Here is an 8,884-nt window from a genome sequence, read left to right on the forward strand (position 1 = left end):
TCTGAAGTCTTTGTGATCCCCAGGTGACTGGCCAGCTTGGAATCGTGGACTAATTTAAGGACTTTAAGTCGACTAGCCTCAGGAACATAAAGTTGGTGTTCTCGCCTCCAAAGTCCTACTCTAAAGGAAAGCTTCATATCCTTAGAAGGACGACTCAAGCACTTTTCGCATGCTCCCTCAAGCTTTGTTAGAAGGTCTTCAGAGTGTAAGATGCCCCCCAAACATTTTGGGGACATAATTGTGTCATCTGTATTTGCCATCTCTTCAGACTCTGCACATATCCTAGACAATGCATCTGCCTTGCCATTTCGGGAACCGGGGTGGTAGGACACAATGAAATTAAACCTAGAGAAGAACAAGGCCCATTGTGCCTGTCTTGCAGATTACCTCTTGGCAGTGCGGAGGAACTTTAAATTTTTATGGTCAGTAAGCATCGTTACTGGATGATGGGCTTCTTCCAAGAAATGTCTCCACTTGGTGAAAGCCACTTTGATGGCCAGAAGCTCCTTGTTACTAACATTATAGTTTTTCTCTGTGGGTGATAACATATAGGATAGAAATGTGCAAGGGTGTAGTTGCATCTTATCTCCCATTCGTTGTGACAGAATGGCTCCCACCGTGGAGTCCGAGGCATCCACCTCCACGACAAAAGGCAACTCTGGATTGGGTGGATCACTATTGGTGCTGAAGTAAATGGAGTCTTTAGTTTCTCAAAAGTGGTTTGTGCATCTGGGGACCAGGAAAACGTGTGCGCTTTCTTTGTGAGGGAGGTGATGGGAGAGATGACTTTTGTGAAGTACTTGATAAATTTTCTGTAGAAATTCGTGAAACCAATCAGGCGCTGTACTTCCTTCAAATTTTTTGGAATAGGCCAATCCAGGACAGCTTTAATCTTGCTGGAATCCATACTTAAGCCCTCTGGGGAGATAATGTATTCCAGAAATTGTATTTGGGTCTGTTCGAACTCACATTTCTTTAACTTGATATAGAGGCTATTCCTTTGGAGTCGCTCCAAGACCACTTGAACGTGCTTGCGAAGTTATCAGAGAAAATCAGGATGACGTCAAGATATGCCACTACGAATTGGTCCAACACGTCTCGAAATACATAATTGATGAAGTCCTGGAAGGTAGCGGGAGCATTGCAGAGACTGAATGGTATCACTAGAGATTCAAAGTGTCCATATCTTGTTCTAAAAGCTGTCTTCCATTCATCACCGGGGAGGATCTGTACCAGATTTTATGCTCCTCTGAGGTCTAGTTTAGTAAAGACCTTGGCTGCTCAAAGCCTCTCCAGCAGTTCTTGAATTAACGGGAGAGGATTGTGATTCTTAACAGTAATCTTGTTCAGCTCCAGGTAGTCAATGCACAGCCGAAGAGTAGAGTCCTTCTTTTTAACAAAAAAATAGGTGCTCCTGCCGGGCAGGAAGATGGTCGGATGAAGCCCTTCTTTAGATTCAGCAGCTCAATAGGACAGTCATATGGCCAATGAGGTGGCAGCTGGTCAGCTTTCTTCTTGCTGCAGACATCCTTGAACATGTGGTAATGAATCGGTAACTTCTCAAAGTCCTGTTGATCATCCGCGGGATCTTGCACTGGTTCAGGGGTGAATGATGCTACCTGTCGATTCTCTTTAAAAAATTCTGAAGGGAAAGCAATGGTCCTTGATTTTCAGTTGATAGAGGAATTTTGGGCAGAGAACCAACGGATTCCGAGAATCACCAGAAATTTGGGGGACAAGATGAGCTGAAAGCGGATCATTTTTTGATCGTCCGGTTTCATGCAGCGCTCCAGTTCGACTATCTCCTCTGTGATAGGTCCCGAGGACAAGGATGACCCATCCATGGTTTCCATTTCACTTGGTATGGGTTTACGTCTGGTGTCAATGTCTTTGTGTTACAGTACTAGTAGGGTGCACAGGTACGCACGGCGCAGTCCCTGACCCTCACCCACGCCAATGTCCCTTCCTGGCAGCAGCCCCAAAGGTGGACAGGTCCAGGCCGCCAACACTGACCCTATGCTGCCTAGTGGCAGGACAGGAAGGAACCGCCGTACCTATGCAGATGACAACTTACTAGTACCGACAGGCTAGGCTGATGGAATAAACCAACACAACAGAAAAACCACAGAACACAGGCAGTGCTGGATCAAGACAAGGTAACTTTCACTGGAGCAGGACCAAAGTCAGACACACAGGGAATGGAACCAATAACTGGCAAATGCTATCAGCAGCTGCCAGACTATATTCAGGAGTCTCCGCCCCTTGGGTGGAGGCCAATCAAGCCGGCTGACTGGAGCTCCCAGCCAGTCACTATAACTCACAGAGGTAGAGCGCGTGCCTTTCATAGTAGGCACACGCGTGCACGGCCGCGCGCGCCACATGCCGCACCCGCACACTGGAGCACGGTGCCGCTGCTTGCCGACCCGAACGTGGGTGCAACACCATCCCAGAATGCTGCGGCGAACCGCGCCACTGCCACCCGTGGCCCTTGACCGGCCTCATCGTAACACTTTGTCAAGAGCAAATTTTAAATCCATAAAGTTTCCTCCTGCTCCCGAATCCAGCATCGCTGAACACTGCATCATCTGATTTCTCGCGACAGTCTCTGTTGGGAGAACAAAATGGTGGAGCAGGGGAAGGGTCTTCACACTGTCCTGAATTACCATTGCAAAGGTGTGTTTGGTGAAATTCCCTTTTTCCATGATGGATATATTGGATGTGGCCTTGACGTTGGCTAGGGCAATAGTCCTTTGGAACTTGTTTGGACAGTTTAAAGCATAATGTCCTGAGTTTCCACAATAAAGGCACAGATTATCAACACGGCATCTTTCCTCTTTAGTGGTGGAAAGGGGTTTGCGGATGACATCGACCTGCATCGGTTCCAGTGCAGCTTCAGTCCTTGGCAGAAGATTCAATGTGGATTGGCTGAAGGAATAAGGGGGGGTTAGTGCCCCAACCCCGCAGTCTCTCTTTTTGCCGTTCGGAAAGTCCCTTTTCAATCTGGATGCACAGTTGAATGAAGTCTTCCAGGTTGTGAGGCGTCTCCACTGTGGCAAGTTCATCCTTACCCCACTCTGATAATCCCTGACAAAATTGGCTCTGTTGTGCAGCTGGATTCTGCATGGTATCAATCGCCCAGCGACGAAATTCTGCTGTATACTCTGCAACGGAATGTCACCCCTGTCGTAGGTTATGTAGCCTCCATTCAGCCGTGGCACAGTGGTTCGTATCATCCAAAATTTGACCCATAGCAGTCGTGAAGGCATTAAGGCTGTCAAGCAGATTACTATTAGTCTCTATGTATGGTGAGGCCCATGCGAGCGCCAAATCAGTGAGGAGGTTAATGATTAAAAACACCTTCCTGTCACTGGTAAACAAGGTGGGCTGCACCTGGAAATATATCCGGCATTGATTTAGGAAACCTCGGTATTGGCGACGATCTCCAGCAAATTTATGTAGTAATGTCATGCAGACGTCTGGCCTTGAATTGCGCATCTCCATGAGTTGCCTCTGCAACTTCTGATCTCACGTTGCATAGCAGCAATCCTTTCCTGGTAGGAGGCACAGAACTTTTGAAACTCTGTGACCTGTTTCCTGAGTGTGGCTACTATGGACTCCATTTTAGGGGGCGTGATTATCTTGTTGCGTCTTACCGATGCTGGATTGAAGCCACAGGTGTAGTAGCCAAGCCAGTCACTGGAGAGTAGACAGAATAGCCGGCAGTCATTTCAGGAAATCACAGTATGTAGTACAAATGGATGAGATGGAAGGGTAGTCAATGGAAGCCAAAGGTCAGCAGTAGGAGGTATCGGTACGCAGTAAAAATGGATGGGATGGAAGCATAGTCATTGGAAGCCAAAGGTCAGCAGCAGTAGGTATCAGTATGCTTGAAGGGGAGCCTGAGGAACAGGAACTTGATCAAGGTGGTGCAACACAATAATCACATACTGAAGGAGTGGCAGGGCTAGGCTTATATAGAAAGTGCAATCAAGAACAGAGGTCAGGACCAATAGGCAGGAACTAGGTAACTGAGAAATACAGGGAAATTGCCATCTTCAGCCACAGGTGCTCAAGTGGATCCAGACCGCAGATGCAGTGCCTAGGGTACTGAGTAGGAGGGGACATGCTAAAGCCAGAGCCTGGGAAGTTGGATGCCATCCTGGCCTGGCCAACCCCCCAAACCAAAAAGAAGGTAATGTCCTTCCTGAGTACTGCTAAGCACTACCATAGATTTGTACCCCACTACATTGCCCTAGCTAAGCCCCTCACTGACCTGACCAAGAAAAAGCTGCCTGGCCTTGGTGCTGTTCTCAGCCAAGTAAACTCTGGCGGGGAAGAGCACCCCATGCTGTATCTGAGCCCAGAGAGGTGGTGTATGCCACAGTAGAGAATGAGTGCTGCAGAAGCTTATGTCCAGGTCAACAGCAGGAGGCTGCATACAAATTAATCACACTAGGTCTATGCCTGTTCATATGTATGTATAAATGCATGTTTCTTCAGATCCACCTCATAAGCCTGAGGAAGAACCCTGCATAGGTTTGAAAACTCACTATAACATCATGTATTTTTTTTTAGCCTTTAAAAGGTCTCATATCTACAAGATGACTTGGTTTCTCTTGCTAAGAACAATCACACTTTGCTCTACTGGCTAACACCATACCAAACTTTTTCTGTTGTAACACAGGAGTTACGCAATCAGCGTAAGGCGGCCATGCTCAACTGTTTCCGTAAAACCAGACAATGTGGTCAGAAAACCAGGGAGTGCCGAGGCAGGGAATACCCCTTTAAGCATTTTCTTTGCACATTGACCCCTCCGTTTGCTATTAAAGGGGTTGTCTCGCGCCGAAACAGGTTTTTTTTTTTTTTCCATAGGCCCCCCGTTCGGCGCAGGACAAACCCAAGGGATGTGTTAAAAAAAATATATATATATTACTTACCCGAATCCCCGCTCTGCGACTTCTTCTTTCTTCCTACTTCTTCCTTCACCAAGATGGCCGTCGGGATCTTCACCCACGATGCACCGCGGGTCTTCTCCCATGGTGCACCGTAGGCTCTGTGCGGTCCATTGCCGATTCCAGCCTCCTGATTGGCTGGAATTGGCACACGTGACGGGGCGGAGCTACGATGACCAGCTCTCCGGCACAAGCGGCCCCATTCACCAGGCAGAAGACCGCACAGCGCAAGCGCGTCTAAAAACGCCAGAAGACAGCGAAATTAGACGGATCCATGGCGACGGGGACGCTAGCAACGGAGCAGGTAAGTGAATAACTTCTGTATGGCTCATATTTAATGCACGATGTACATTACAAATTGCATTAATATGGCCATACAGAAGTGTATAACCCCACTTGCTTTCGCGAGACAACCCCTTTAAAGCCTCCCTTACCTGGTTTGAGCAGGTCTGTTTTAAATCCCTGCCTCGTCACATAATGTTTCCTGGGTCTATGAAATGCTGAGGGATGGATGAGATGATTTTGTCTCCAATGTCAATCTTTCCTTTATATCCAAATGGGAAATGCAGCTTGCTCCATCATTTTATGAGTGCTGCTAAAATCTTGATCCCCAGATATTTAAAATCACACCCTATTCCTCACAGAAAATAATTTGTGAACTTTCTTTGTATCATGTGCATGGAGTAATTGACAGTAATAGATAAGAATTGCTACGACTATTTTTTGAACACATGATATTACTGGCGTTCTTTTAGATCCTCTCCAGCCATGCACAATTGGGTTCATAGTGGTACTCAATTATGTGGTCTCACTCAAGATGTACCTATTGTCTTCTTTCCTTCCCTTTCTCTCCTTCCTTCCCATTAAGAGGTTATATTTGTCCTTTTTTCTTAAAGCTACATCTCAATTTGAGGCTCATTGGACCTTCAATATGATATATGCCATACAGGGAGTAATGTAAAATTTGCAGTTTCCTATCCTAGTCCAGTAATTAGTCGATCTTTACTAGAGATGAGCGAGCACCAAAATGCTTGGGTGCTCGTTATTCGGGACGAACTTTTCGCGATGCTCGAGGGTTCGTTTCGAGTAACGAACCCCATTGAAGTCAATGGGCGACCCGAGCATTTTTGTATTTCGCCGATGCTCGCTAAGGTTTCCTTGTGTGAAAATCTGGGCAATTCAAGAAAGTGATGGGAACTGTGAGGGTATATATATATTGCCATATGTTTTTTATGCTTTTATACCTATATGCAAGTTTTATTCAATTCCAAATGAAAAAAACTTATATGTGGCCTTACATCAGATATTCCAAGAGGCTTTGCAAGGCTGAGAGAGATGTTCTAGAAATTCAGAGAAAACTACGGAACCAGACACAAGGACGCATGTACTTGGCCGTTTTCCCAGAAGTGCCGTATCAAGATGTTCAACCATGTACATAATTTTCACTGTCCCAGGCCGGAAATCCGGACTTCTTAGAATTGAGTGGGTGATTCTTTGCATTGGAGTTAATTGAATACGTGATTTTCTGTACAAGCCAGAGGCGCCAGTATCAAGATAATGACTGTTATATGATTTTCACTGTCTCAGTCCGCAAATCCGGACTTCCCATATATGGTTATGAGCCCATCACCCCCTTGGGGATGGGACAAAGGGTATAAGATCTCATGTAATCTGTAATAAAGCACGGTTGGCACAGCCGAGAGCCATGTCCCGTGTGAGGAATGATACCAGATCCCTGTGTGGTGTCTCTTCTTACCGCCGGCAACGGGGCAAGTGGGGTGGGCCTGATTGGTGCTGTACTTAGAATATTTAGAATTTTAACCCTGATAAATGGCGCCCGAACGTGCGGCGACAAAACCGGAGCTTACAACGCATTCCACCCGGATCCACGCCACTGAGAAGCCGTCCTGCTGCAAACCGAGCCTGATCAACTCACAAGAACTCCAGGTAAGGCCAGCATATATTTATGTTGTGTTTTACACTGCGAAGTCTTGCAGCAGGACTGACTATCTGTGGTTTGTGACCGGACGGGTTGGGTTAAGAGTTCTACACGGTAACTCGTGTGGGCTCCGGGTTTGCCATCATGGACCACTGACCGTGATATGCGCACCAATGGCTCACCCAGAAACTAGTCTGTAGTCTATTTGTACTTTGAAGTTTTAACGTTTTAATAATAGTGGAGATTGGTGTATCTGCAGAAGTTTTTTTTCTCTCTTTCTTTTCATTTAGTCTCACAAGAGAAGGGACTCTCGGTCGGTTTGCCTTATATATGGGGCTAGCGATTTGATTTCAGAGAGATGCATTTTATGGGGCTGGTTCCATAAGGAGAAGGGACCCTCGGTTGTTCTGCCGGTATATAAGGGGCTGACAATTTGAAAATTAAGAGGGATGCATTCTATGGAGCGTGTTATTTTTATTATTGTTGATGTTCTAATATGCGAAAGATCTTATTAAAGAAGATAGAGCCCCTCAAGGGCTGCCGCCGTGTGGATGAATCTGTAAAATGTAAGAAAACTCTAATGAAAATGTGTGACACCGACCCGCACGGCAGATTACAAAATGGTGTCTGGGAGGAGGTCTTTAGGACCCAGAGGTGCCTTGGAAGATCAGGTTTTGCTAGACAGTGCTGGAGGAGGAGGAGAGAGAGAGAGAGACAGTCAGAGAAAGTTGTATGTACACATTATTTGTTTAAGAAAGTATCTGTAAGTGAAATGTTGAAAAGTACAGTAAGTAATCAAGAGGGCGTCAGGAGAGTGTCTATTGAAGGTTATATTGGCAGTTAGGTAGGGGAGAGAAAGTGCTGAAGGAGCAAGCAAGTCGATAAGGAAGTTACAATGCATGTGATTTGTTGGTAAAGAGAGATGAAAATGTGTATAATACAAGATAGATAATAGATATGGATATATATGTGTATATATGTATATACTGTAAGTGCAAATAGTTAACTGAGCTTGCTTTTAGGGGAGAAGAGTTTTGTTGACATGTAGCTGCGAGTCTCTGTGTAGCCTTCCAAGGTCAAGAAGATAACAGCGAGAGAGAAAATGCAATAACAACCTTGGTTAATATCTCTGCTTGCGTAAATGGAATGGAGGCTTGAAATGAATTTAATTAGTTATACTGTCTTAGTAGGCAGGGAAATATAGTAATTTCTAATGTATATTCTTACTTATACAGGGGTTGAAAATGAATGTTGCAAGGTCCCAGGATATGTGTTAATTATGATTTCAAAATGCAGGCAATAGTTTAAGCTAAACAATTCAGTCTGTGTTTCATATTCGCGGAGAGATAACAGTCAGGGTCACAAGGGGGGCTGAAAAATACCCACAGATTCTAAAACACTTCAGCGTTTAATACAGCATATAATAGCTTCAGTAGATAAGAAATATAGAATGTATCAGCAAACTTTTTCACATAATTTGTCATAAATAGCGCTCATTCACAATCTCATCTCAATAGAATCATGTAATTTATAAGATAATAGCACTCACCTCGGTGTTTTTCAGCTGATGTATGTATGTTTGTCAAACTTTTTTGTCTGTGTATCTGCATGTACTGGTACACCTTCAAGGGGGGTGACGGAGCAAACTTGAGAGCATGGATGGATGAGAGTTGGTGACCCGTGTTCAAGCTGTGGTGGAATGTGTGATGTGGATGTTGACTGGGGATAAAAGTCCTCCCCATGCATGGGACTTTGCTTGGTTGAGATGTGGATGCTTGGACTGTTACGCTGAAATTAAGTTGAGAAGACGGACGCAAGGAGCCAATATCGAAGGGGTGGAGCTAGATGATGTAATAGCACGTAGTAATGTTTCATCCCTCTTCTCGACAAGGGAGGGGGTGAGGATTTTGAGCAGCTAGTAAAAGTTTTTTTTTTTTTTTTTTGTCTCCCGTCTCAAATTTTGATAAGAAATTGCATGCAGGAACAGACTAAT

Source organism: Eleutherodactylus coqui, chromosome 5 (genome assembly GCF_035609145.1).
Source record: "Eleutherodactylus coqui strain aEleCoq1 chromosome 5, aEleCoq1.hap1, whole genome shotgun sequence".
NCBI lineage: Eukaryota > Metazoa > Chordata > Amphibia > Anura > Eleutherodactylidae > Eleutherodactylus > Eleutherodactylus coqui.